Source organism: Sorex araneus, chromosome 2 (assembly GCF_027595985.1).
Source record: "Sorex araneus isolate mSorAra2 chromosome 2, mSorAra2.pri, whole genome shotgun sequence".
Classification (NCBI taxonomy): Eukaryota; Metazoa; Chordata; class Mammalia; order Eulipotyphla; family Soricidae; genus Sorex; species Sorex araneus.
This window is the reverse complement of record NC_073303.1, coordinates 203,677,387-203,702,168: the sequence shown is the minus strand read 5'-3', so window position 1 is coordinate 203,702,168 and position 24,782 is coordinate 203,677,387.

The following is a 24,782-nucleotide window of genomic DNA, read 5'->3' as shown; positions in this document are numbered from 1 at the left end:
CCAAATCAAAACAAACAAGAGTATAGAATCGGGATTCACTATGTCTTGTATCACATAAATTTCGCTAAGTTGGCATCTTACCTAGTGACTATGAAGAACACATTTTGGGGAATTTTGTCAGCAAGACTGTTCGGGAATAAATTGCTTGAATCATGCCCTTTGAGAGGAAGGACTAGTGGGAGGCATCTGCAACGTAATGGATCGACTTCTATCAGACAACCCTCTAATCCTTCCCAGGACTTCCAGATATAGCCTTTCCACTTAGATCTAGGAAAATGCTTATTTGCCTGCCATAAACTAACTCTTGTGTATCTGAATGAGATTATACAGGCAGAAGAGAAAACAAAAATAGAGGAAATAAATTCTGAATGAAGGAATTGAGAAAAATGTATTTGTGTCTAAAAAGGCTATTTCTAGATTTCAAATCAAACCATTTCAATCCCGTTGTTCATCGATTTGCTCGAGCTGGCACCAGTAACGTCTCCATTGTGAGACTTGTTACCGTTTCTACCATATCAAATATGCAACAGATAGCTTGTCAGGCTCTGCCATGCGGGTAGGATACTCTTGGTAGCTTGCTGGGCTCTCCAAGACAGACGGAAGAATCAAATCTGGGTCATCCTCGTGCAAAGCAAACGCCATACCCGCTGTGCTATAGCGCCAGTCCATCTCTAGGTATTGAGAAAAAAATGGATTTGTGTCTAAAAAGGCTATCTCTAGGTATTTTAATTCTTCTACCTTCCTTAGCTCACCAGTCCTGCATATTGGATAGTCAGAGGGCTGAGGGTGAGACTTCAGTCCCCAGCCTGCAGGAGAAGGCTTCCTGGGTGAGGTAGCTATGCTGTAGAGCAGGATACTTTTCTCAGACATGGAGGCTGGCCGGGCTCTCATACACCGCACAGCCTCTCTACTCCTCAACACATCGAAGAGACGCTGAAGCCCAGAGGCGGGCCAGCATCCACACTGGCCACCTCTGCTGGGGCTCTGACGACACGTTTTACACGTTAGTCTCAGCAGGTGCAACTCAGGGCGTTTATGCGGAGTCTCTGAGTCGGGCAGACACAGCTCACTCTGAAGTAAACAAGGCCGAGGAAACAAGGTTTCGTCAAAGAAGATGCACTTACTCCGTTAGCTCTGATGACGTCCAGCACTGTCCCAGATGCCATGAAGCCTTTGCTCTGCCTGGCAGTAGACAACTGCCCCGAGCTCTGGTTAGTTGAAGGCACATCATGACAGCTTAGATCATCACAGGAGACCGGAGGACATTGCAGAGAAGGACCATAACACACTCTCTGCATCGAGATGGATTTATAGGTGTGGGCTAAGAGGTAGAATCTTGGGGATTACAGCTAATGGAGTATTTCAGTAAGTCTTTCGCTCATGTATTTTAAAGGTTTTGCATTGCTGGATACCATTTAGTATCCTTTTGGCTTGAATGAAACAGTTCTTCTAATTTCCTCTAAATTTAAATGCCAGAGTTGAGTGTCTGGTGAAAAAAGTCAGAGTGGAAGCTGTCACTCACTAAAGTGTTGTGAAATGCATAACCACATAAGCCCCCATGTATCCATTGACAGTATTGAAAAACTGTGGACAAAAAAGAGGAAGACTACTCAGTCACCTGGAAATCACCACAGATCATTTGCCGAATGCCAGATTCTTAGTGGAGATGTGTCCAGTTTTGTTGCAGTTTCCAGAACTCGTCTCCCTGATTTTGCTGGGGCTCCATGTCTAATGCTCAGACAAATTCCCTGTGTATTGCATGTTGTTCCATGATTATTTCCTAATCAATTGCAATTGTAAGGATGCACTCAGAATTTCTTCATTCTTCTATTTATTGTTACTTTTTCTGTGAAGTGATCATGTTTAAATCATTTCTTCTGGATTGACATCAACAACTACTAGAATCCCAGTGCGTGAGAAATTATCTGGCCTGGTTGTAATATATAAAGAATCAGTAATTTCCTGTTCAGAAATAAAATCAATGCCTAGACAATATGCTGAGTATTACAGAGAAGGGATTTCTCACAGAGATATGCATGGGATATTCTGTTCTCATCAGGAGATTTAAGATGCTTTGGTTTTTAGAAAAAAAATATTAAGTTTGTTTATTCCCTCAGTGAAAGAACTCTCTAATTCTTCTTGTTCCACTCAAGAACAGTTATGCAGAATTTTGAGGTTTATAAAGGCTTTGATGCTTAAAAAATGGGTAGCTTTGATCTCAAAAGTGCTACATAGTGTGGAATGAAAATGCTGACAATGCCCTTCGTATCAGGGCCAGTCAACTTGTTGTTTAGTTGAGGGGACATGATGTCACCTTCGGTCAAGGACAAAAAATGATACCCATTCTAGGATGCATAGTGTGTGACTGGCCTCTGACATTTTGTGTCCCTGAAGAGGAGTCAGGCTCTTCAAGAAGAATCGGGCCTTAACATCACATTGAAACATCAACATGACTGGATACTTTTTTACTGGGTTGTATAATTTGCTTATGGTGAAGATGCTATTGTTTCTAGTTAGTTAAATCTTCATAAGAACAAGTGTATTTTTTTCCCAGGAGGACTCATAAGGAAAATGTAGAGGATAGACCATGTGTGGACTGAGAAGGCATTTGGGGTCAAAGATCCACCGAGCTTGCTTTATAAAGGGATCCTTGCTGGGAATCAGAACCTGGATCTTTCCCTCCCCCGGCTGGTCACATCGGCTAAGAGTGAGTCCCATGACAAGCCCCAGAGGTGCCTGGTGTTCTCTGAGGGAATGGACAGTCCTACTTCACTGAGCGGAGGCGTCTCACCCGCTCTCTGGGATGCTTCTGACCTCTACAGGGTTCGGAAGTCAGGAAAAGCACCCGATCTGCATAGAGGACACTCTTAGATTCTTGTTCACATTTCTGAAATGCCTCTTATGTCTGGGACGTTGCATCGCCAGCTTCTGTTCCACCCGCACAGCACTTGTGCAAGGGCGGCTTGTGTTTCGATTGTGAGTGAAGGGGCCAAGGCACAGGGAGGCTCTGAGGCGTGGTGAGCATCTCGTAGCTAGACAAGGCAGGGACATGGTTTAAACAAAGACCTGCTTCACGGGGGTAGGGGGGTGGGGGGTGGCGCTCTTCCTTGACAAATGTGCTGTCTCCCACATTTGGTGTGAGGGGAGGCAGACTTGAGATGAAAATGACTCTTTATCTTAAGGCTGTGTACTCCATGGTGTAGATGTACCACAGTTTTTTGTTTTTTTTTTTTACCCAGTCATCTGTTCTTGGGCATTTGGTTTTTGTTTGTTTTCTTAAAATCCCATATTTTGGTATAGTGCTGCAGAATACAGGACCTAATAGGGGAATATTGAATGCCTAGTGGCAAGAGGAATGAAGAGAGTGGGAGAACTGGTCTTCAGCAAGAAGACTGGCACGGGGGCAGGGGTGAGGGGGATAAGTTAGGGAAAGGAACACCAGGAACCGGGGTGGGGGGCAATGCCCACCACAGAGCCAGACTGGAAGTGGGAGAGAAGCCGGGGCCATTGCTAGGGGGTAGTGGGCACCGGCAAAGGGGCAGGTGTTGGAACACTATCCGCCTGAAACTCAGTTATAAATATCTTTGTAACCTTGAGACTCACAGTGCTCCAATAAAGAAGCTTAGCAAGTGGCGGCGTCAGCTGCTGGGTGAGGACTCATTACTCTCCCCCCCCATGCTGTCCCCGTGTGTCTGTGGAGTGGCCACAGGGATGTCGAGCTTCTTAATAGCGAAAATGCAAGATCAGGGGAGCAGGGAATACGGTGACTAACGTGAGAACGCCAGTGGCGTCTGGACAAACAATGACTCACTTGTCTCTCCCCGGACCGCAGCTAGCGTGTGTGGTAGCAGCCACCCAGACCTCCGCCAGGCGCCCGCACAGCTGGCCCCCGGCCCCCCTGCAGGTAGCCCTCGGCAGTAACTGTCCCCTTGGGAAACAGCTGGGACAAGCTGAGAATTTCACGACAAGGCCGCACTGTTCACTGTGTGCCTGGGAGTCGCCCATCCCTGGCTCTGGGACGGGGCTGTGCTGGCCAGGGACACCCCAGATGTTTCGTTCTCCCAGCTGTTGGGAACCTTGCCGCAGCCAGAGGAATGTGACTCACTCAAGAGGCTGGAACCTGGAGCGCGTCTGCCCCAGAGCTCACTGCTTCTGAGGTTTCCCTCTGGACCAAGTAGCACTCACATGCTCTTTGTCACAGTGTGACCACGGCCTTCTCCGTTAGGGGCGTCCCTTACTTTCCCACTCATGAAGATATTCTCAGGAAGAAGAGAACAAGTTTCGGTGAGAAAACTTACAACAGACTTTAAGGTTAAAGAAAGAAAACTTCCAGAATGTTTTGTTTTAAGAAGGAGAAATGACAGCATCTTGCACTCCCCACACTCTTTCTACACACACACACACACACACACACACACACACAGAGCTCTAAGCTCTTGTGGGGACACTCCCTGTTGCAAGCAAAGATGCTGAGAAAGCATACACCAACCGCGGTGGTGAAGTCATGCAAATGCTATGCCCCCAAAGGCCACAGGAATTGTGGAAAGACTTGTGTAAATATCTCATGCATTCTTGTGATCTAAGGCTTATGGAAATAAAAAACCACAATTGAAAAGCCAATGCCACATTTATTCCTCCTTCCTTTTCTTCTTCACTCTGAATTCACAGAACATTTTATAGAGCAGCCGAGAAAATGATTTGTATTAATTTTATTACCAGGAGGACATGAACCAAAATGCACAGTAAGGGCTGACCTGGTTTACAGAGATCCATCTGGGCAGAACCTGAGTGGGCATTTCTGGGCAGCCCCGGGCACTCGGGGCAGGGTTCCGGCGAGCAGGGCCAGAGCAGCCACCGCATTTCACCCTTCTCCAGATGGGCGTGGTGAGCGCTCAGCTGCCCGGGTCCCGCTCCTCACCTGGCCCCGCTCTCTGTTCTGTGGCCCAGCTGGAGCTCCCTGCAGATGGGAGAGGGCTCAGGGCTCCAGCCTGCCGAAAGGTCCCTGGAGGAGGGAGTCATGAGGGAGCATTTCCCACACGCTCCCGCTGACCTTCACCTCCTGCAGAGCCCAGCAGCACGTCTCCAGGGACAGCCCCCCGAGGCCACTTCCTGGGTGGAGAGGAGGCTGCTGCAGCGGAGGGGGAGGCCGAGGTACCGGCTCACGCCTCCACACTGCGTGCCACGCAGGGCTGACCCGCCGGGACGTGCTTGGGTCTTGGTTCACTTGCTCCTTCTCCTATAAATGCTCTTTCTCTGAAGGAACGCAGGTCTGTGGCATTCAGGGGTCTCACTAGAGCTCGACATCACCAGACACTCCTGTGAGGTGCAGCATTCGCGCCCGACTCCTTTGCATGCTGTGGGACCACTTCCTGGAGTCTCCGCTTATCACCGCGTAACTTCCCACATGCTCCAGCCCCACAGCTCCTCAGCACGCTGCGCCTTTGCTGATCACCAGTCTGTTCTCTGTATGGAATGTCTATTGTATTTTATATTATTTTATATCTGTTATACATAATTTATTCACTTATATGTGGTGCTGGAGGCCATTAGAGCTACGGTTAGTGTTCTTGGAGGCCAGGGTCCTCTATGACAGACATATGCTGTTTTATTTTATAAGCAACAAATAAGTGAAATTATATTGTACTTACTTTTCTTCTTCAGTTTTATTTCACTTAGTACAATAATCTCAAGGTCCATCCATGTTATTGTAAATAGCAAAACTTTACTTTTTTTTTATCACTGAATGATATTCCATTTTAAACTAAATTGTCTTTATCCATTAGCACATCTATGTTGTTTACATATTCTGACTATTCTGAATAATTTAATAATGAACATCACTGTATCATTGTATCACTATCACTGTTATCCCGCTGTTCATCGATTTGCTTGAGCGGGCACCAGTAACGTCTCCATTGGTCCCCGTCACGTGTTAGTGTAGCCCAATGGCGTATTGGGGCTCTTTCATGGTTGGGAGTGAGAACCATCATTGTTACTGTTTTTGGTATGTCAAGTATGCCACAGGTAGCTTGCCAGGCTCTATGTGGGTGGGACATAGAGGTGACAATATGTGTTTAAATTAGTATTTTCCTTTTCATCCGATAAATGTCTGGAGGTGGAATTGTTTGTTATATGACAGTTCTGTTCTTTATTCTCACAGGTATCTAGGCACTGCTTCCCACAACTATATTAGCATCAGCAGTGAACACATGTTCCTCCTCTCCACATCCTCACTAACACTTGTTTCTTGTCTTTCTGGAGTAGCCATACTCCATAGGAATGGAGTGTAATCTCATTGTGGTTTAGATTTTATCTCACTAATAGCACTGTTGTCCCATTGTTCATCAATTTGCTTGAGTGGGCATCAGTAACGTCTCCATGTTGAGACTTGTTGTTACTGTTTTTGGCATATTAAATATGCCAAAGGTAGCTTGCCAGGCTCTGCCGTGTGGGCGACATATTCTCGGTAGCTTTCCGGGCTCTCCGAGAGGGACAGAGGAATCAAACCCTGGTCGGCCATGTGCAAGGCAAATGCCCTACCTCCTGTGCTACCGCTCACTAATAATGAAAGATAATGAACACCTTTTCACGTGCCTGTGGGATGTTTCTGTGTCTTCTTTGAAGAAATTACTATGCAGACCCTCTGACCATCTTAAAATTGGGTTGCTTAGTTTATTTTAGCTATTGGGTTGTATTAACTCTTTTTTGTTTCTTTATTTTGTGGCTGGACTGGAGCAATAGTACAGTGGGTGGGGCATTTGCCTTGCACAGCCAACCTGGGTTTGATTCCTCCGCCCCTCTTGGAGAGCCCGGCAAACTACTGAGAGTATCCCGCCCTCACGGCAGAGCCTGGCAAGCTACCCGTGGCGTATTCACTATGCCAAAAACAGTACAAGTCTCACAATGGAGACATTACTGGTGCCTGCTCAAGAAAATTGATGAACAATGGGATGACAGTGCTACAGTGCTACAGTGCTATTTTGTGGCTACAGTCATCAGTGCTTAGAGCTACTCCAGGCTTTGTGCTCAGGGCTCTCTCCTGGCAATGCTGAGGGGAACCAGTCATATTAGGGATTAAAAGCTGGGCCTCCTGTGAGCAAGTCATGCTCTCAGCCCATTGAGCTATTTCTCCGACCCTACAGCTCTTTGACTACTCGGGCCTCAGCCCCTTGGTCATGTATGCCTCTCCGACAGAGCAGGCTGTGTTCTTTGTGATTACAGTCTGTTGTTGCTTTGCTGAGATGCTATTCAGTTCGATAAGGTCTCACTTGTTTATTTGTATTTTAGTTTCTGTCCCTTTAATGTTTGGGCTGGATTCACAAAGGTACCCTGACAACCAGTGTCTAAGCACTAACTACCTATGCTTTCTTCTGTTTATATTTGTTTCAGGTCTCACAATCTAGTGGTCTAGTTTTGTTCTTTTGAATATGGATTGCCCATTTTCCTTGACATGATATATTGAAGAAATTTCTTTCTCCATTATATAATCTGTTCCATATACAACATGAACTTTTGACTGAATTAAATGAAAATGTCAACATTTGTCTACTTGCAAGTCCCTTACACCCCATTCCTGATCCCTTTTTTTTCTCTTGGTGCTTTAGGATTTGGTGTTGCCAAGGTGAATGACTCTCTATACTTTTATCCTCCTCTAAGTTAGGCCTGGGGAAAGGAGAAAAGTTTGTAGCAAGAAGGTCATATTTGCCTGCCTTATTATCTGATATTAGTATCTTTTCTGTTGCCCAGATGATTGCTTTAAGTTTTATATGGATGATCTAGTGAACTCTGGAAAATATTTATTTTCGATTTTTATACATTTTATTTTCATAAAGTAGTTCACAATAGTTCATTACAGATAATATTCAAACACCCACCCAGCCAACAAGTATCTTCCCACCACAATAAGGGGGAAGTGCGTAAAGATTGTTGATTTTATTCTGGGGCCCTTAAGCCCGTATACAAGAGAATACAAGCAAGTATGTTAAAACCAAATACATGTGTGCTGCTTTAGGTACATTAGTGGGCTAGAGTAAAAGAGGTTGCATGGCTGCAAGTGCAGACAAGTGTTCCAAGAAAAACTGTGTCACTCTCTTCCGAGAGCTTTGTTTTACAGTTCCTGGATCTTGGCTGTTGATGAAATTACATGGCATAGGGGGCAGTTTGTGGGTGTGATTGCCAAGCTACTGGAAAATGGGGGATCTGGGTGGAGGAGGCCCAGTCCTGATCCAAGTGGGTTTAGAGATCTTAGCCCCAGGTCCCGCATACCTGGGTTCTTCTGCCGGTTCTTTCATGCATGAGGCTCATCTGGGCGTGTGGAGAGGGACCTCGAGCATGACGGTGGCTGGGTTCTGGAGGTTTTTGGCTGACCAGGCTCTGCTTGGGGCGGGGAGGGAAACTCAACCTGCCTCCCCTCCAAGGGGACCCCAGCCTGGTGCAGGGGCAGGAGATTCTCTGGAAAATATTTATTTTCAATGTGGGATGCAAACTCTGTGCTGTTTTCTAACACACTTGCATGATCCAACTGACCACTTGAAATTTTTCTGCCCAATAAGATGCTGTTCAGAATATTTACTCTGGGTTGTCTCTGTCGTCCTCCCCTTGGGTTGTCTTTTCAAGAGAGCTCCCCCCCGCACATTGGAGCCTGCATTATGGAGACATGGGCCGTTCTGTGTGTCTCAGGACTTTATTAATTTTTTAAAAAAATTTTCTCTCTTGTCTGGGATTACCTGATAACACAGAGTGCTTTACTTGTTCTAACTCAAACATGACTCAGGCCGAATATCAATGAACATTTCATTTTATTTCTTTCTTTCCTCATTTTGATTTCTGGGCTACACTCTGCCTGGCTTACTCCTGACTCTGAGCTCAGGGAATCACTCCTGGCAGGACTTAGGGAACCATATGCGGTGCTGCGGGTCTAACCTGTGTAGGGTAACATAGCCTCAGTAGTTTAGGTTTATTGGGTTACTCCCGTTACAGTGCTCCTATTCCTCTTTGTTTATTTGTAGCTTCTTTCTTAGTGTTCTGCTGACTTGTAAATAATGTTTTTCTCTTCTCCTTGAGTCCTTTGCATAGTTTATTCATAGCAAGTCCTTTTTGTATGGACACAGGAAGACTTAACAAATGTTATGCTTTTGTAACCTGGGAGTCATTTGACTCTACATGATATTTTCCTCCAGGGCATCTGTTCTCTTGACCTAAGCCTCAGCTGCCCTTACTTCCTAGCACCCCCAAAGCAGGGTCCCGACGACGTGGGACAAGAAAGACCCAGGGCAAGCGGTGAGTTGTGTACTACCCTGGCATCTAGATGGGCCTGGCCAAAGTGCCTGATGCTTAACTATAAGTTAAAGCTTGATCATGGACAAACGCTGTCATGATCCAAACAGTGATAACTAGATTCGGACCCTGCTAGGGTGAGGAATGATTAATCTGGCCTGAGTGCTGTGGTCTGAGCCTGTGGCAAGATGTTGCCAGAAGAGCTGCCTTGCAAGCCTCAATGTATCCCTTGCTATGTCCATACAAAAATAACTAGTATTAAGATGTTAATAAGTTCCTGGACTAAGGAAAAGAAAAAAAAACCTTAAGAGTGAGGAAGGGCTTTGGAATGCCCTGCCCTCAGGAAGGGCTTTCTTATGTTGATTTTGCTACCTGGCTGGGTGTAGCCTAGAAGGCAAGGTAGGAGAGACAAGTAGGAGGAGAGGAGACAGAGAAGCCAGAAAGAGGCAGCAGTTGATCCAGAGAGAGGCTGGAGCTGGGAGTGCGGGAGATGAGAAAGGTGGAAGATTGAATAAACGGTAACTAATCAGCAACCAGCTTGGTCCTCGTTCTTCCTTCGCCTGTCCTTGACCACCGGCCGTCCCGATCCAGTCCACACACTGCGGTTCCAGGGCACCGAACGTGGGCAGTGAGACAGAGCCGCCCGGAGAGCCCGAGAGTGCACTCGCCCCTCGGCGTTCTTTAGTTTTTTACAAACCTGCATCTAGGATGTGGAAGTCAAGTGACCTTCCCACTGTGCTATCTCCGTGGCCCCCATCAGTCTGAGCATTTCTTAAAGACATCATAAGGCAGAGGAAGCTCCAGTCTCCTGGGGAAAGATTGCAAAGACACGTGTAGCAGGAGACCTAAATACTGGGAGAGAAAGGTGGGGAGAATATCTTTGTGAAATAAGGGCATTTAAAAACACCTATATATAGCCCCAGGATGGGCTGGAGCGATAGCACAGTGGGTAGGGCATTTGTCTTGCACGCGGCCGACCCAGGTTCAATTCGTCCGCCCCTCTTGGAGAGCCCCGCAAGCTACCGAGAGTATCTCGCCTGCACAGCAGAGCCTGGCAAGCTACCCATGGCGTGATATGCCAAAAACAGTAACAATAAATCTCACGATGGAGACATTACTGGTACCCGCTTGAGCAAATTGGTGAGCAACAGGATGACAGTGACAGTGATACAGTGATAGCCTCAGGATATATTCCCAAAAGTGGTATTGCTGGGTCAAATGGGAGCTCAATTTCTGGTTTTTTAGGAATGTCCATATTGTTTTCTAAAATGGCTGGACCAGTCAGCATTCCCACCAGCAGTGAAGGAGAGTCCCCTTCTCCCCACATCCACGCCAACACTGGTTGTTCATGTTCATTTGGATGTGTGCCAGTCTCTGTGCTGTGAGATGATATCTCATCGCTGTTTTGATTTGCATCTCCCTGATGACTAGTGATGTAGAGCAGTTTTTCATGTGCCTTTTGGCCACTTGAATTTCCTCTTTGAGGTAGTTTTTGTTTTTTTCTTCTCCCTATTTTTTTATGGAGTTGGATTTTTTTTTTCTTGTAAAGTTCTACCAGTTCTACCAGTGTCTTATAGATCTTTGATATTAACTCCTTATCAGATGGGTATTGGGTGAACAGTATTTCCTATTCCATGGGCTGTCTTTCTATCTTGGTCACTGGTTTTTTTGAGGCACAGCAGCTTCTTAGTTTAATGTCATCCCATTTGTTAATCTTTGCTTCCACTTGCTTGGCCAGTGGATTCATGTACAAAAGTAAGGTCAAAATGGATCAAAGACCTCAACATCAGACCTGAATCCTTAAGGTACATGGGAGAAAACGTAGGCAAACCCCTCCACGGCACTGAGGAACAGGACAGTTCTTGACTCTTAGCTCTCCACATTGCTTCTGAAAGAAAAGGCTGGAGACCTTCAGAAAGAAGCTTCCAGCAACTCTGACTTGGCTTAAATAACCATCTCCTGCCAGAGAGTGGGCAGTATCTATATTTTATTTAAAAAAATTTTAAAAATTATTTTGGAACTGTAGTCTACAAACTGTTATTAGTAGAGTTTCATATGTGGAATATTCTAGCACACACCTTCCCCCCGGCTCCCCATCACCCTTCCCCAGCCCCGTTGCCTGGGGGGTTTGTTTCCCTACTCTGTTTCCTCACGTCCCACATATGAGAGAGATCGTTCTGTGTCTGTCCCTCTTCTGATTCACTTCACTCAGCATGACATGTCCAAATCCATTCATGTGGCAGCAACTTTTATGATTTTATTTTCATTTTTAATTTATTTATTATAGCATTACGATTTGCAAAGTTTTTTTTAAAATAACACAATTGTTTCGGGCATTCATTGTTGCAACACAAATCCCACCACCAGTGTGAACTCTCCACCACAGTCCCAGTGTCCCACCCAGCCCTCAGCCTGCCCTTTAGCGGCACAAACAAATTTACTTCATATTGTTTGTGACAACAAAATGGAAAATGGAATTATAAGAAAACAGATCAATAAAAGTCAAGTTGTGATGATTGCTGTGTCTCACAATAGTGTCACCAAAGCCCCAGAGGATTTGGCTGGTGCTAGAAGAGCTTTCCGTGTTATTGTTTTGATCAGTGAGCTTAAAAAAGCTAAAGTTATTTAACTTCACCATCAAATTTGCTGTGATCCTACTGGGTTGACAATGCTGTGAAATTTGTGGGTGTTGTGGGGCCGTGTGCTCTAGGAGTTGTGGAGCGGGGATGGTTTGGTGGCTTGATGACGTTCAGTTGTGGAGCTGGGTTGTTTCTATGCCAGAGGGTGTCAGGTGTGGATGGGGGCCGGGAGGGAAATCTGCCCACCCCCGTTCTGAGTTCTTGGCCCAGAGACTGGTCCGCCAGGATGAGTCAGTGCTTTGGTGTTCTTTTTCTAGTTCGTTCCTTATGACCGAGTAGTATTCCACTGTGTGTATGTACCACGGTTTCCTTATCCAGTCATCTGGCCTGAGATACTTGGGTTGTTCCGGGATGTTGGCTCTTGTGATAGTGCTGCAATGGAGGGAGGAGTGCAGATGTCTTCTCTGAATAGTGTTTTTGAGCCCTTGGGGTAGATACCAAAGGGTGAATGGTTGAGTCATATAGAAGCTAAATTCTTAGTTTTTTAGACAAGTGTCCATATTGTTTTCCAAGAAGTTTGAACTAGTTGGCATTCCCATCAACAGTGGGTGAGGTCACTTTTTTTCCCAAATATTGATGTTCTAGAGGGATAACCAGTAGGATGCCTGAGAAAATTAGGTTAGAAATCCCCATGACTTGATCCAGTGTCTTTAAATAATAGGTATTCTCCTTACCGTCCACCCCAACAATCATACTTAGAAAAAATATATTCCTTATGCCTTCTATTATCGTACAAAGCGGGCCAGACATCCCAGGCTGGCCCCAAGCCCTCTTCAGAGCTCACCTGCCGCTGATATTCTTGCATTTCCAGCACCTCCGTCTGTTTATTTCTTGGGTGTGGCTCTCTGATGAGGCTTCTAATAACCCTGTCTTTCGTGAGCTTTCTCTAAATATTTGGAAATGGTTTATTCATTAATGATGATTACAGGACAGTTGCCATGGTGGCCATATATATCCCTGCCCATCCTTCCACACAGTTCCTCGCCTTGGGGTTACGATGATGTTTATCCCCTGCGGATATCCAAGATATGTGCTGGTTAGAGCTATGCAAGGTGAAAATGGAAAGTATTTTAATTTCATTCAATGGGCATTCTTTATTTTTTTTTAATTTATTTTATTGAATCACCAAGTGGAAAGTTACAAAGTTCTCAGGCTTATATCTCAGTTATATAATGTCAATGAGCATTCTTAAAATACCTTGCCAGGTATGGGATAACTGAGAGCGATGAAAAGCTTGTCACTAAGCGGGGAACAGAGTATGTCTCCTAGAAGTGGGGGTTTCTGTGACACACTTAATCAATAGGAGACAGAGGAAGTGAGTGCAGCATCTCAGAGGGATGTTGCTAAACAGATTCCCATTTATAAGGTGTAATTAAAGTGTGCAAACAACCTAGTGGGAGTGAGATTTATTTCATTTCCTTTTGCAGCAGCCTCGCCGGTGATGATCAGGGACCTGGCAGTACTTAGTGTGACCGTGTGGGTCTGTGATGCTGGGCCTGCTCGGGCCCTGCAGTACCGGGAGTCACTGGGCTAATCTTGAAGTGTCCAGTGCCAGGGACAAAACTCGGGACCTTACACATGAGATGCATACAGTCTGTCTTTTAATTATCATTTCCTCTGCCCAGTGAGATATATCCTGATATTTTGATAATTGCACACATATAAATAAGTCTCTTGCCCCCGAGCCTGGCTGACTTCACCAGGGTCCCCCGGAGGGGGATGGGTGGAGTTTCCTTCCCCGCCCTGAGCTGAGCCCCAGCAGCTGAAGACCTCTGGAACCCAGCCATAGCCATGCTCAAGGCCACTCTCCATATGCTCAGACGAGCCTCCCCATGAAGGAACCGGCAGAGGAACCCAGGTGTGCGGGACCTGGGGCTGAGATCTCCAAGCCTGCTCAAATCGGGACTGGGCCTCCTCCACCCAGATCCCCCATTTTCCAGTAGCTTGGCAGCCACACCCACAAACTGCCCCTGGAGCCCTGTAATCTTTGGCCAAGATCTAGAGACTATAAAACAAAGCTCCCATAAGCAGGCGGCTGCATTTGCGGTCACACAACTTCTTATAACCTTGTTTTCCCTCAGAGAACCTGGTAAGGTACCAAGAGCATTCTGCCCGCATGGCAGAGCCTGGAAAGCTCTCTGTGGCGTATTTGATATGCCAAATACAGTAACAATGATGGGTCTCATTCCCCTTACCCTGAAAGAGCCTCCAATGTGGCACTGCTGGGAAGAATGAGTAAAGAGAGGCTGCTAAAATCTCAGGGCTAGGACGAATGGAGATGTTATTGGTGCCCGCTCAAGCAAATTGATGACCAATGGAATGACAGTGATACAGTGATACAGTGATAAGTAAGCTACTCTTTAAAATACAAAATCAGGGGCTGGAGAGATAGCACAGCGGGTAGGGCGTTTGCCTTGCACGCAGCCGACCCGGGTTCAAATCCCAGCATCCCATATGGTCCCCTGAGCACAGCCAGGGGTAATTCCTGAGTGCAGAGCCAGGAGTAACCCCTGTGCATCGCCAGGTGTGACCCAAAAAGCCAAAAAAAAAAAAAAAATAAAAAATAAAAAATAAAATACAAAATCAGTGAAGAGTACTATCTCCCTTCTTTCTGTCTTGAGTGAACTCCTTATCTCACATATTGGAATTACTGTTTTCTAAAGACATTTTAAATAATTTTTTTGGTAATGGAATAAGGAGGGATAAATGAGTTGCCCACACAGACCTGGGACTAGCTTCCGACCTACTGCCCCGATTCTATCATCTGCAGGAGTTAACGACAGGCACTCGGTATGCGCTGAGGAGAGTCTTTGCTGAAGGCTTTTATTGCGCTTACCATTGTGATAAACGGCAAATAGATGATTCAGATTACACGTTTCTCTGGTCTTGGCAGAGCATATCCAGGAATTCTGTGTGGTAAAGGTATAGCAAGAGCTAGTATACTTTGAAAGTGTTGAACAGGTTTCTTTCTGGCTGAGTCTCCAAGAGGGCCAATGAGTATGCCTGATTTTCCAATAACACTTGCACAGGTCTCTCTCTTCCCTTATAAAACATCTTCACAACATTTTTGAGGAATGTTTGGGACGTGTTAGTGTGCTGAAAGAAGAGATTTTTGCAGCCAAAAATACATGAGTGAACACTTTCAAACGAGCTCACCCTTAAGACAGAGTCTCTGGGCTGGACAGTGAAGGCACATCTTTGACCCTGTCCCAGCAGACTGAATGATGTGTGAGAATGTGAGGTGAGGACTGTTCTGCTCAGTTACTAGGTTGCATACAATACTTTACTTCCACCTGGAGTCACGAGCTCCCTCTGTTATGCTGCTTGCTCTGGTGCTCTCTTTCTCTTTAGAAAAGTGAGGGGTCATCAGTGAGTCACAGCTCTTACTGACAATGGAAAAAAGCAGGAATTATCAAAGAGGCAAGAGAAGCAGAAAATAGAAAAAATTATCATTGCAATTTCCAGTATCATGGAATTAAAAATATGTAAAGTATGGCGCTGGGACGTACACCAGGTAGGGCATTTGCCCTGCATGCAGTCAAGCATATGATAGGGTCCTCCAAGTCTCGCTGGGATGGGTTCTCCAGAGCAGAGCCAGGAGTAAGCCCTGGGTGTGGGTGGCCCCACACCACCACCAACCACAGAAAGAAAAACAAAATACCCCAATATGGAGAGGGTGACAGTAGAGCTCATCTACCATTCATTTGGTCTATCAATACGAATGTTCATACAGCCATTAGTACTTTTTAGTGCTAGTGGTACTCTAAAGTACTAGTACTTTTAAGTACTAGTGGTACTTAATGAGCATTGGGTGCATAATGGAGTCTGAAGATGTTGGAGGGAAGAAAACCTGCCTCTCTCCACATCCTTTTCAGCTCACAGCTCAGTACAGAGATAGAACCATTCATAAGAAAGGCCAAGAGCCAGTGCTGTCTTCCATAAGGGGAAAGACAGGTAACAGGCCCTGCTATGGCTGTGTCCAGACCCACAGAGCACAAGGAACACGGGTATGTGGTTATGTCCATGAAAGCTCTATTTATAAAGATGAATGGTGGGTGGATTAGACTATTGGCTGTAGTTTGCTGACCACAATAAAGACTATAGCTATATGATTGACATACAATAAGTTCCATTAGGAAAATACATGACTACTCAGGTCAATAAAGGGAAGTTTGGGATGGGGAGAGGTGGCAGGTTCAGAGCTTTGACTTTCCATCACTCCTAAGAGTGGTGGAAAGCGTCTAACCTTAGGAGTCGCATGCCCTGTTAAGTCTGGTATGCATTGCAGAGTACGAATTAGGGAGGAAAGGAGGATGGTTAGCTCATGAGTGGCTGGAGAAGTCGTCATGACAAGGATGCGGAAGAGCGGGCTAGAGCAACAGCCATTAGAGGTGGAAGGAATGAAAAACTCAAGAAATTTGTCGGGAGTAAAATCAGCACACTTCCTGTCAGATTTAGGTATGGTATTGTGATAGTAGAGGTCATCAGAAGGGTTCCTGGTCTGACCAAACAGTGTGTCACACCTGAGACAGAAACAGAACGGGGGCAAGTAGAGAAAGAGAAGGTCATGAGGTCACTGGTGATGTTTATTTAAGAGCATTTTATTCATAAGAGGATACCAAAACATGGATCTGAAAGCCAGGGGAGAAAATTGGGTGAAAAACATAAATTTGAGTAGTTAGTGCTTCGAAGGTGGATCTGTTCACTCAGGAGAAGTCAGAGTGCAGTATTATCAAAGCCAGCTACTGTCTGCCTCTACAGAGAGAGCCTTATCAGAATACAATCATGCTTATGTGTTTGTATACCTTTTATTGTGACTTTTGTGTCTCCTTGTCAGAGTTGAGCTGATAAAGGCCTTCTGGCCCTGAAGCTTACAATATATATATTTAAAGACTTTATTATTGAATCACTGTGAGATAGATCTTTACAAAGCGGTTCACAATTAGGTTTCAATCATGCAGTGTTGAAGCTTACAATATTAACTGCCTGTCCTCTCACAGGAAACATTGACTGACTCCTGAGGGTGGGGGGAGGTGGGAGGCTGCAGGTCTTAGTGCGATTCCCCATTTATTATGCATGTAGAAGAACAAGAGCCTCAAAGAGCCCTTGCAGGGATGGCAGAAAGGAAAAGGGGCACATAAGCCCCAAAAAGAACAAGATTTGAAAAAGAAAGTATGGCCACCAGCGTGGAAGCTTTCTGAAAGTCAGAGACACTGATTGAAGAGGCACCCCCGGGCCCTGTACGGGTGCACAAGGAGCCCAAGAGCTCGGGTTCCATTCTGTGATGGAGAGGTACTCGGTCCTGGGGCTGAGGAGCAGAGGGGAGAGAGCAAGGTCACAAAAGGGGACAGAGCAACCTGGCTCAGAGGAAGGAGGAGTATGGCAGTCATGAACGGCCAAGTAACTCCCGAAGCCTTGCACCGATTCCCATCAGTGGTGCAAAATAAGCAAAATATTCCATCACTGCTCTCTCTCTCTCTCTCTCTCTCTCTCTCTCTCTCTCTGTGCAATCAAAGAGTGTGGGGGTCTACATTTAGTTGATGTAATATGTACTGAAGAAAAATTTGAGGAGGGCAGAGAATAGCTGGAGAGGTGATCCTGAGTAATAAGATTCCTGAAAACACATTTGCAGGATGTTTGGGGATCAGTGCATTTTTTTTTTTTTAACCTCCGAAGGCTTAGCATAGGGTATATAACATTTTTTCCTCTTTAGGAGTCGAGAGTCTTTGGTATACCTGTGGTTTGGGAGAAAGTAAGGATGCATCTATGACACTATTTGTTTTATTGCTGCCTCTCTCCACTAGGGTGTAACCTTGTCTGACTGACTCATTGTTGGAGCTCCTCACACCTCGAGCTGCCCCTGGCAGCAGGAGAGGAAGAGTGAGCCCGGAACTGGAGGGTAAGAAACAGTTGTCATTGTTCTCCATGTACAGAAGCAGGCGGAGGGGCCTCGTGTGAAGACGGAGAATTTGAATTTCTAGTTTGTGGCTGATTTACTTAGTGCCCCGGTCTGGATGTCTCCCTGACTCCGGCCACCCGTTTAGGCTGTTCCTGACGGGAGACCTCCTGCAGCAGGGGCCCCAGGGCTGACCCCGCAGACACACCCCTTCTAGAACACTCTCTCCCTGTCTCTTCATTCCTCCATCCTGTGACTGAAATTCCTCAGCCTGTCTCCATATGATTTGTTATTAGGTTTTTCTGCCATTTTGTGAAGGTTGCACGTGATTCTCCATATGAATGGAGGGCGTGGGAATGTTTGCACGAGTGTCTCTGAGATTTGACCTTTGGTGGCAGAGCCCAGATGGCAGCAGTTTATGGAGCAAGGGAGTCATAAGGAGAAAGTCGTTGCCTAAGGAAGATTATTTTCCTTGTTTAACAGTGTTGTTAACAAATCAAATTTGAATCGCATCTTTAGTTTTGTGGAGGGAGGGGGTGAGTCACAAATGTGCTCAGGCCTACTCCTGACTCTGTGCTCAGGAGCGCCCCCTGGTGGTGTTCGGGGATTGTACATGGTGCTGGGATTGAACCATGGTGGTCTGGTGAAAGCTGTCTCCCGCAAGATAAGCGTCTGATTCCTGTACTGTCTCTCTACCCTGTGGCATAGCTCTAACCACAGCCTGGTCTCCTGGGACACTTCTCCACTTGTGGTGAAGTGCAACCAGAGCCGTGCTGAACTGGACCTGGCCCGTTTGAACTCAGTCACAGGAACCATCTGCTACAAGCGAAGGCTGTAAGGTGATTCTTTTTTTTTTTTTTTTTGCTTTTTGGGTCACACCCAGCGATGCTCAGGGGTTACTCCTGGTTCTGCACTCAGGAATTACTCCTGGCAGTGCTTGGGGGACCATATGGGATGCCGGGGATCGAACCCGGGTCGGCCGCGTGCAAGGCAAACACCCTACCCGCTGTGCTATCGCTCCGGCCCAATTCTTGAACCCATCCCTGAAATGAAGGCGTAGGGAATTTCATTGCGTATGGATGTGGAGGCTAGAAGGCGTATAGCCTGGCGTAGATGAGAACCAACAACACGGAATACAGAGAATTTATGGTGAGCTCAGACTGTGAGTAGGAACACTGCTGGTCTGAAAAACACAGCTCTTAGTTAGAATATGCTACTTGGTTAAAAAAAAATACAGTGTGTTCAGGGATGATAACATTAGCATAGGGGTGGGGAACAGGTCTTGCATGTGGCCCGACGGAGGTCCAAGCACCTTATGGTCCCCTGAGCACAGCCAGGAGTGATCCAAACAATCCTCCCCCAAATAAATTAAATAAAATGAGATTAATCACACCACCCACGATTATAAGTTATTGTGTGCATAAAACCAAAAAGACAAACTGTGCAAGAACACATTTCAAGAAAAAGAAATCCATTTGGAAGATGCTACCTTTGAAGGGGAAGGAAATAAAACTTGACTATAAAATACTAGGAAATTGAATAATTATAGAGTCAAGGGGCTTGCCATGATAATGTGCCAAGAAATGAGAATAAGATGAATCAGCCCTTTGCATTAGACTTTTATGAAACTCTACGAGGCTTTTCTCCTGAGAAGTCTAATCCTTTTAGCAGGTGGGGAGGCTGGAGTCTTTGTGCACAGTTGATCAGAAAGTAGAATGATGTAGCTGCTATGGAAAACAGTATGAGGATTCTTTAAAAAGTGAAAAATGAAATTACCATATGATCCAGTAATCCAATCTCAGGGTGAGCACCCAGAAGAATTGAAAGCAGAATCTAGAAGTGATTTTAAGAAAAATTCTATTAATCACAGTTTAGGTGCTAGAATAGTGTCAGTGTTGTTAGAATTAGTGCACACAAAATGACTGTACCTCTTTACCACCAAAGTGCCCAGGACCCTCCGCCCTGTCCCACTGTCCCCTTGAGTCCGGTCTTCTTTGTCCACTCTCTGCCCCCTGGCGACTGGGCATCGGTCTCTTGCTCCGACACTAAGGGTTTTCACTGCTTGGTGCTGTTCTTTGTCTTACTCTGCCTCTGGAGTCCACAGACGAGAGTGACCGTCTGGTATTTGTCCTCCTCTCACTTACTTTGCCCAGCTTGATGCCTCTGTTCCACCACGCCTAAGTGAATCTCATGACTTTGCCTTTCATTTCATAGGCGTCTTCTTCAGTTGTGTTTATACACCACAACTTGCTCATCCGTAAATCTGTTGTTGCACATGTGGGTTGCTTCCATATCCGGTAATCGTGCTGGATGAGCTACAATGAACATAGGTATCCATGTATATTTTTGAGTTAATGTTTTTGTTTTGGGCGGTAGATGACAAGAAGTGAAACCACTGGGTCCTATTGGAGTTCTGTTCTTTTATGAGAAATGTCCATACTGCTGTCCACAGAGACGGGACCAGAAGCATTCCTACCAACATCGAGTCGCATCCCTGTCCACACTGACTGCTTCCGGTGGTTTTTCTTACATATGCCATTCTCAGTGGAGTGAGGTGCTATCTCATTGTTTTGACTTGCATGTCCCTGATAAGTGACAATAAGCACTTTTCCACATGTTGACTAGCCGTTCATATGTCCTTGGAGAATTGTCCATTCAGCTTCTTCACCCTCTTTCCCCTTGTTTTGACAGGGTTGTTTTTTTGTTTTGTTTTTTTAAAGTATTGAACTTTCTGAGTGTTTTATATATAGTGAATACTATTAGCCCTTTATCTGATGTAGTATGTTCAAATATTTTCTCCCATTCAGAAAGAAATCTTTTTTTTTCTGAGTTTCTTTTACCATAGAAACCTTTAAAAAATTATGCAGTCTCATTTTTTAAATTTTTGGCATGAGTTTCCTGTTTGTTTTTGTGGTCTTTACCTCTGGAGCCAAATTCCTAAAGACACCCCTGAGGTGCAGATCCTAGAGTGTTCTCCCTATGTTTTCCTTAGTTTATTTTATGGATTTGAGTTTAATCACAGATCTTTAATATACTTGTTTACAGGGATGCTGCAGCATATTTGAATATTACTTTAGTAACTTGGTACCTGATTGTTTTGCTTTGTTATTTCTAAGAGTTTTTTTTTTGTGGAGTCTTTAGGGTTTTCAATATATAGTATTTATCTGTAAATAATGATAGTCTGACTGGTTTCCGGTTTGGATCCCTTTGATAATTTTCCTTGTTTGATTACTGGGGTGAGGGCTTCCAAAGCGAGGCTGTACAAGATGGTGACAGTATGCATCCTTGCCTGTGTCTGATCTCAGGGAGAAGGCTGTGAGTGCTAGATTGGCCTAGGGCTGTTGTAGATATATTACTTCTATTCCTAATTTTGGAAGGTGAGTCCAAAAGCCATGAATGGGAGTTGGATCTTGTCAAAAGACTTTCCTGTGTCAATTGATATGATCATATGATTTTTATCTTTTTTTAATTCATAGGGTATATTTAATTAATTTTTAAAATTTTGAATCCATCCTCTTATCCTGGGATGAACCCCATGTAATCATGGTATATAATCCTTTTATATATTTCTGGATTTTGTTCATTAGGATTTTTGTTAAAGATATTTACATTGATGTAACTTAGGTATATTGTTCTATAATTACCCTTTTTAGTAATGTCTATCTGTTTTGGTATAAGTGTAGTATTGGCTTCACAGGAAATATTAGGCAGGATTCTTTTTTTTTTTTTTTTTTTTTTTTTTTTTAAAGAATTGTCTTTTTCAGAGAGATTTGTAAATCAGCTTTATTTTTTTTTTTTATTTTTTATTTTTTTTTTTTTGCTTTTTGGGTCACACCTGGCGATGCACAGTGGTTACTCCTGGCTCTGCACTCAGGAATTACCCCTGGCCGTGCTCAGGGGACCATATGGGATGCTGGGATTTGAACCCGGGTCGGCCGCGTGCAAGGCAAACGCCCTACCCGCTGTGCTATCTCTCCAGCCCCTAGGCAGGATTCTTATTTCATCAATATTTTGGAACAGATTGAAGAGTAGGGACACTAAAGTCTTTAAAATTTTGATAGAACTTACTAGTGAATTTAACTGGACCTCTGCGCTTGCTTTATTTTAATTTTTAATATTTTATACTTTGCTTTTGTTTTTGAGGAGATTTTAGATCATTGTTTCAAGTTCTTTACTTGAGATTGGTCTATTCATTCACATTTTCTGCTTCCTCTGGTTCAGTCTTTGGAGTTTGTATTATTCTAAGAATTCAACCATTCCTTTCAGATTTTTGAGCATGGTGCCATAAATTTGTTTATAATAACCTCCTATGCCTTTAGAGGTGCTTTTTTTAAATAAAGTTTTTGATGTCTGAGATATCTTATAATTTCTTTCATGTCATCTCTGATCCTATTATTTGTCTCTCTCTTTTTCTCTCTTTTTTGGGTGAGGCTAGCTAAGGGTTTGCCAATCTAGTTTGCTCTTTCAAAGAACCAACTCTTAGGTTCAGTGGCCCTTGTATTGTTTTCTTGTTTTTTTATATCACTGATTTCTTCTCTAATTTTTATCATTGCCTATCTTCTACTTGTTTTAGGATTTATTCATTGTCTTTTTCTAGGTTTTTCTAGTGAGACATTAGATTGCTGAATGAGCCCTATTTTCTTCCTCTGTGTTCTTGAATGTTTATTATTTATCATCCCCTCCCCTCCCTGCACTGCTTTTGCTGTGCCTGTAAGTTCTGGTGCTTTGTTTATTCCCTTTCATATTGAGGGTTGAGGGTTTGGCCACCTGGGCTTTGACGGGACCAGACTTGACCTGGCCCTGTCCTGCGGGCACCCTAGAGGTTTTAGCCCGGAGACTGGTATACCCATTAATTGTTGAGGCTTGGCTTGCATCTCCTCAGATTTAGTTGTGAATCTGGAGGGCCGATGATGGAGTCTAAATGGCAGTGGCTGAGGAGGTCCGCACTATTTCTCCAATTAGTCATTCTTTTTTTCTTTCCATTTTTCCAGGAACTTCTATGATTCTGAAATTGTTATCTTGACTGTCAATTATTTCCCTTACAGTATTGATGTCGGTGGGCCCCACAGGTGACTTACGCGAAACGGGGAGGAGAAAGACGGTCACTTTCTCTCCAACCGCCTCTAACGCCTGGGACCCAGGGTTACTGGGTTCTTGTCTCGCTCACGGAAAAGAATTTCAGGAGTAGACAAGCAGTGAAGTAGCAGATTTTATTTTAGAGGGTCTTAGGGAAGGAGGAAGGGATAAGTGGAAAAGAAAAACCAGTAGGAGTAACGCGCTCAAGAAAGAACTCGGGCTCCTCCGAAGATGGAGAGAGCTCTACACACATCCTAGCACTGGACACGAAAGCATGAAAGTACACATCTCAAGGGGGGAGATGTGGGGGACACATGTGCTCAGGCACCACATGTGCTCGGCCATGTGGGCACAAGCAGCACATGGGCTCAGGCAGCATATGCGCGCGCTTCCTTTGTTCAAGGTGTCTTTTATAGGTTCTCTTCAACCTGCCCCCATGTGGGGCTTCTTCCCAGGTAAAAGTCCGTTGCTAAGGAGGTTACCAGGGAGGCTGGGTCTTCTTTTAGGCTGGATCACATTTTAATCAGATTAAGGGAGAGGTCGATAGAATTCCAGGAACTTCATGGGGAGGGGGCCGACCTCCTCAGGGTCTGCTGAAGGTCTTATCAGGTCTGTTTTCTGTATCCACAAGGTGGGTCAGTCTCAGGATTCTCCTTCCCAAGAGACTTTGTTAATCTGTTTTATTGCCAAGGGCCTTTCCCTATCTACCTGCCCACATCAGTATCTTCATATTTTTTGTTATTTTTATATTTATCTTCTTTCCTGATGGATCTTTTTTACTGTATCATTGAATATAGAGCTTTGCTTTTATCTGTATTCTTCCAAGGCTCACTACTGCATTCTTAAGTTCTGTTACTACTATTTGGATTGTTTCCTTTATTGTTTCCATCAACCGTTCTTTAAATTTGTTGTTTTCTTTCTCTTGAATGCCACTTTAAGATCATTGAGCTCTGGTGTGATTATTGTCCTAAAGATTTCTTCAGGTGTAACTCAGAGATTTGATTTCCCTGGTGTTTCTGCTGACTCCCACTGGCATCTCTGAGTCCTTCTGCTTCCCCTTGTCTTAGGTGTTACATTAACCATCACAAAGGTTACTTTGTATTGCTGCTGTTCCATGCTCAGATGAGGGTCTTGGTGCTGGCAGTAAGTGGGTGTCTCGAGGGCCCTGAAGATCCTGGGCTCTCTTTGCTCCCGAGACGGGGGCTTAGGTCCCTTTTTTGTTTGTTTTTGTTTTGTTTTGTTTTGGGTCCACACCTAATAGTGTGCAGGGATAATTCCTGATGAAGCTCAGGGGCCATGTGGGGTGCAAGAGATTGAGCCCAGGTTGGCCATGTGCAAGCACCCAGCCTACTGTGCTATTTCTCCAGGCCCACGTCTCGCGTTTTAACTATGTTACAGGAGTATAGTCACTTGACTGTGTGGTCACGTGCTTTGAGGCCTTGTGGTAACTGCCCCCGCCCCCACCCCCCCCACCCCCAGTCTCTGGGAGCTGCACCTAGCTTAGGAATCTCCATCTGAAAGGCACAGTGCCTGGGACCAGGGTCAGGTCAGGTACTTTCAGTGTCTTTTCTGTTTATTCAGGTTTCCTACTTCCTCTTGATTCAATTTCGACTCAATTCAGTTCAAGGAGAGTGTAGGATTCTTAGAGTCCATCCAATTCATCTGTTTCTCTTAGGTCCCTGGGTTTGAGGTTTCCGGTGACCTCTTATGACCTTTCACAATTCTTTTTTGGGGGAGTTATAATTTCCTTTGAAAGGTGGGTCACCTCAGCTGTGCTCAGGTCTTACTCCGACTTTGCACTCAGGAATCCTTCCTGCTGGTGCTCAAGGAACAATGTGAGGTGCTGGGGATGGAAGAGGGGTTGGCCGTGTGCAAGGCAAGTGCTCTGCCCACGC